Consider the following 4,975-nt stretch of genomic DNA (forward strand, 5'->3'; position numbering starts at 1 on the left):
GTCATCCAAATCTAAACAGCCTTCACAGAGCCAGTGTTTGACCACATGGAAGTAGACTCTGTTTGTTTGTTGTTTTCAGGGACGGAGCTTAAACCCTGCAGTGAGTCCAGAAAGCAGTCAGGACACGGTGAGATCTCACACTACACCCAGGACAAAGTTACACTCACTGTTTTTAGATTTGTTGTTCAAAATGTAGCTCTATGAGACACACAGTGACTCTTGAATCTAAGTTCTTTCTGCAAGAGAAGAAGTGGGGAGTCTGATGATGCAGCTGGACGACACCAGAACAGACCAGAACACAATCAAGTCCACATGTTACTGAGCAGCCATTATGTTGTCTTCTCTGTGTAGGCTGATCCTGAAGATGGTGTTTCCTACGCCTCCATCAGCTACACCAGGAAGACCAACAGTAAAGGCCGGGTAAGCTGTCTGATTGGTTCTAGTGATGATGGCAGTGAATGAAAACACTTCTCTCATTTAATGTTGTGTAATTTCTGTGTTGTGCTGTTTGTCTCTTTTCCAGGTTCTGGGTAAAGATGGTGATGATGAAGATGATGCAGTGACCTACAGCAGCGTGAAAGCTTCCTCTTCTTCTGCTGGAGCCTCAGCTGATCCCAGCGACCTCTACGCCACCGTCAACTAACCAAACAAATAAGAGACCACAGTGTAGTTACAGCTCATATCATTACAGTTCACTGATAACTGATAAATGTTTTTATTCGACTTATTTTATGATCATTTTCAGGATGTATTGCTGTAAAAAGCCTTTTAGTCCAGAAGGGGGTGCAGTAGGTTAACTAGTAGCACAATAACAACATTATGTGGCTGCTTGAAATGTAACTGAACATAATATATGGGACATTTAGCTTGATGAACTTGCTGTCAGGCACTTTAATGTGCTAGTGCTGTGTTTTTTTTATGTTCTGGTATGAAAGTAATTAAAACAAACTCAGAGGAAGTGGGACAGCGCTCATCTTGACTGAGTCACTTTTGAGAGTTGAATTAAACAGCTGAATGAGAGGAAACTGTGGAAACACCACAAGGGTTAAATTTTCACTGGTGTTAATTCCAGATACTCAAATAAAGCAACAACTGAAATATGAGAGGAAAAGGAAAGGACACAGTGTCACAATGAGCAAGTGAAAAATGATTGTTTAGAGGAAGCAGATAAAACATTTGTATTTAAGAAGCAACCCGTTTAGAGATTTACAAGTAGAAAGGGCAGAGAGAAACGAGGGAGTCTCGATGGTTGAGTTCAGATGGATTAAAATGTCTTTATTTGTAATGGTGCTTCAGTTCACAGGTCAGGATGGATATGACATGTGTTTTTGTTCTGTGGCAGGACACATTATCCTGCTGAAAGAGGCCACTGCCATCAGGGAATGAACTGAATTGAATTTATTTCAGGATAGAGATCATCTCATTTTTGCATAAAACATTCTTTAACAGAATGTTCACATTACATTTAGCTGACGATTATATCCAAAGCAACTTATTGTTTTGACATATGTCAGAAGTTGCAACTTGGGGTCAAATGTCAAAGCATCACACTGCCTCCGCTGGCTTGACCTCTTTCCATAGTGTATCCTGGTGCCACGTGTTCCCCAGGAAGAGGAACTTTCACGGTGCTGTAAGTCTCTGCATCATCTTCATCATCACCATGTTTACCCAGAACCTGGAAAAGAGACAAACAGCACAACACAGAAATTACACAACATTAAATGAGACAGAATGATGCAGGTTAATGCAACATTATGATATCCAGCCATCAATCTGATATAGAAAAAGTGATTCATAAGGCTAGGCCACCTTTTTCCTTTGCTCTGTGGTCCAAATCTGATGCTCACATGCTCATTGTAGGTACTTTCAACAGTGGACAGGGGTCAGCGCAGGCAAACTGACTGGTCTGCAGCTACGCAGGCCCATACACAACAAACCGGGGTGTACTGTGTGTTCTGACCGCTATTACCTTCTTCAGCAATCTGACTGCTTTTCTGTTGGATCGGACGACATGCGTCAATGAGCCTTGGCCATCCATGACCTTGTCACCGGTTCACAGCTTTTCTTTCCTTGGACCACTTTTGATAGGTACTGACCACTGCAGACTAAAACAAGGATAGAGATACAGAAACACAGAGCAGACAAGAACAAATCATGACAGCGTGCCCATTCTCCTGCGTCTAATGCTGGCCGCACAAGAGAGGATAACTGAATTTGGGTTCAATTCATCCCTCCCGACTATTTTTTTAGTTGTTTTTTTTAGCCGAGGTTGGTTGAAACCGATTAAAGGCCCAAATAATCCGGTAGTGTGAGGGGTTTGCAGCCATAATCTTAAGGTTGCCAACTTTATTGGAGGCACCCCTGGTCATCATTAGAGGTTAAAAGATCCAAATCAAAAACATCTGAAATGAAGCACTAACAGCCAGAGAAGAGAGAAAGACGTCCCAGAAAGGGTGCGAGCTAATTCTGCATTTTATTCACAACGCTGCAACATTTCCATGCAGAATAGCAACGCCGCTGCATGCTGTCAAGCTAGATGGATGGCATTCTGAAACAAGGTCACTCTCTTTAGTTCTCCCGCACACCACCAGCAAGCTAAAGTGTCCTCTCAGATATAAGTGGACACCAAGATCCAACAACTCCTGCTAAAGCTGGCCGTCTCTGTCAACCCTGCACACCTAATGTACAGAGGTGTCTACTCACTAGCTAGACCCCTACATGTCCAACAGATGTGTGGACACCACACTGCAACTGTTTTGTGAGCATGACAACAGGGTCTTTTTCTATTTCAAAGACATCAATGTCATGGCGAGATCAAAGCCCACTCTTGTCTGTGCAGGAGGACCTGTGGTTCTCAAGGTCTCCTCAACAACTGGCAGCAGGAGTGCCACTCCGCAGGGTGTCCTCCTACTTGCAGTGTTCACAGCACCCTGATGCGTAGCTGGATGGCTTTGCGAGTGTATCTTCCAAGACTATGTGCTGCCAGGAACAGACCCATCCACTGCGATCCGTGCACACTTCATCCAAAGTGTGGCAGCATCAGCAGAGTGTTGAAGAGATCTGCAACGGCATTGTGGTCTTCATGATGCCCATTTGTGCTTTTCTATCTCTTGGATGTGTCCGGCGCTTCTTAAAATCCGTGCTCGCAGGTGCAACCCAGAAGATTTTAAAATTGTTCGGCTTACCTACAAAGCCTTACATGGTCAGGCACCAGCTTACCTCAAAAAGTTCCTCATACTTTACTGCCCAAAGAAAGCACTGCGCTCTCAAAATTCATGGCAACTTGTGGTGCCCAAGGTCAGAGAGGGAGCCACAGCGTTTATTTATCAAGTGCCTCTATTATGGAACCAGTTTGCCAATTTGGGTTTTGAGTTTCAGAGTTCTCTCCTAGGGTGACAAGCAGGCTTTGCATGCACAGCAAACCGCCAGTCACAATATTGTTCGTGATCAGTTTATCAAACAGCCAAAATAGTCCCCGCCACCATTAGTTGTTGACAACAACTTCAAAATAATGAAGGAACAGGAGAAAACCACTGATGGTGTCACGATCGTGGTGTGGAGGCAGGTTGGAGGACCCAAACGCAGGACACAGAGCGGAACAGGTATAGTTCAACGAAGGGTTTTAATATAACCAAAAGGGAGCACACTTACAGGTGAGTGGCTGAATAACAGAAATCCAAAAGTACAGGGAGACAAGACAAGCAAGGCTGGTTACAGGCAGGTAGAGAGTACACACACGACAGACTGAGGGGTAACATGAACAATGACCAGACAAAGACAAGACAGAAACACCAGGTATATATACACAGGGACTAACGAGCAGGGCGGGAGCAACACAGGTGACAGACATGAGACTAACGAGGCAGAGAGAGAGCAGGGGAAAACAGAGAGACTTGACATGACAAGCAGACCTGGGGCAGAGTGAATAAGCGAGAACACAGAACTAGAACACAGTACAGAGCTTAACAGAGAACACAAGACCCGGAGTAAACACTAAAGACATGAACTAACGTACAAGACCAAGAACATGACATGGAATCAAAGACCAACTAAATAACAGATAATAACTGACCACACAATAACTCAGAGGAACTCAAAACACAACAGACTACATAGCAGATACTGGACACCAGACAGGACAGAACCCAAAACTCAACATACTAAGGCAGATACCAAACCCAAAAGTGCAACACAAAGGATGGACAAAACCGGCAGAGCGTGACAGATGGATGACCACACAGTGGATTTGATTGCAAAAAGAAAAGCATTAAAGCTCAAGAAAGCATAGTCTGCACTCAAAAAAAGTACAGACAAAAAGACAATTTTCAGCTTATTTATTTAAATTTTCTATACATTTTCCCAAACCCACACACAAAAATTCTAGGATGCTTGAAATTCCTGTATTTTTCCATATTGCAATATATATCGCAGAAAAGATAATTGTTGCAATATCAGTTTTTTCCAATGTGTAGCCCTAATTGGGAGCATGTTTTTTGGTGATTTTGCACTTTAAATGAAACTTGATTGATTGATTGATCTGTGAGGAGGGACTTTGGTGACTACCAGAAGTAAACAAGCATAGTACACCGACTGTGCCTGATGTTCAGCTCAGGTGGTAATGGCCAGGCCAAACCCATATCAGTCCAGGAACCGTCTCAGGGGCGGCCTGTCACTAAGGTGATGTGGTGCTTGGTGCTGTGGTACTGGGACATTACTATTTATACGGTCCGCACATATCGGTAGAGGTGTCCTATTGGGTGGCTGTGTTTTCACTGGGTGAGAGTGTGTGTGTGTGAGTAGAGGAGGTTTTACCCAAAGAGTCCAGCAGAGGGCTCCACCTGAACTTATAGAACATTGACCTTACTGTTTATGTTGCTGAATGTAGGGTTTTAAAAAGGATTATTCTGATTAATAGCAGGTGGTTGGCCCGTGGATGATTCAGATGACGTCAGAGTCGATCTGCACATCACACCCA

At 43.8% G+C, this 4,975-nt stretch overlaps 1 long non-coding RNA gene across 1 annotated transcript; it reads right to left on the reverse strand.

Annotated features, from left to right (window-relative positions):
• Window positions 1-1,249: 1,249 nt before the first annotated feature.
• LOC119912765 lies at window positions 1,250-3,671 on the reverse strand. Its single transcript, XR_005446219.1, has 3 exons — window positions 3,652-3,671; window positions 1,970-2,105; window positions 1,250-1,675 (listed from the first exon to the last, which is right to left on the reverse strand). It is a non-coding gene; the product is annotated as an uncharacterized LOC119912765 (long non-coding RNA).
• Between the last annotated feature and the right edge of the window lie 1,304 nt (window positions 3,672-4,975).

The sequence above is a fragment of the Micropterus salmoides genome, unplaced genomic scaffold, assembly GCF_014851395.1.
Source record: "Micropterus salmoides isolate LMB-PRFRI ecotype aquatic unplaced genomic scaffold, ASM1485139v1 Ms_hic_scaffold_2, whole genome shotgun sequence".
Taxonomy (NCBI): domain Eukaryota; kingdom Metazoa; phylum Chordata; class Actinopteri; order Centrarchiformes; family Centrarchidae; genus Micropterus; species Micropterus salmoides.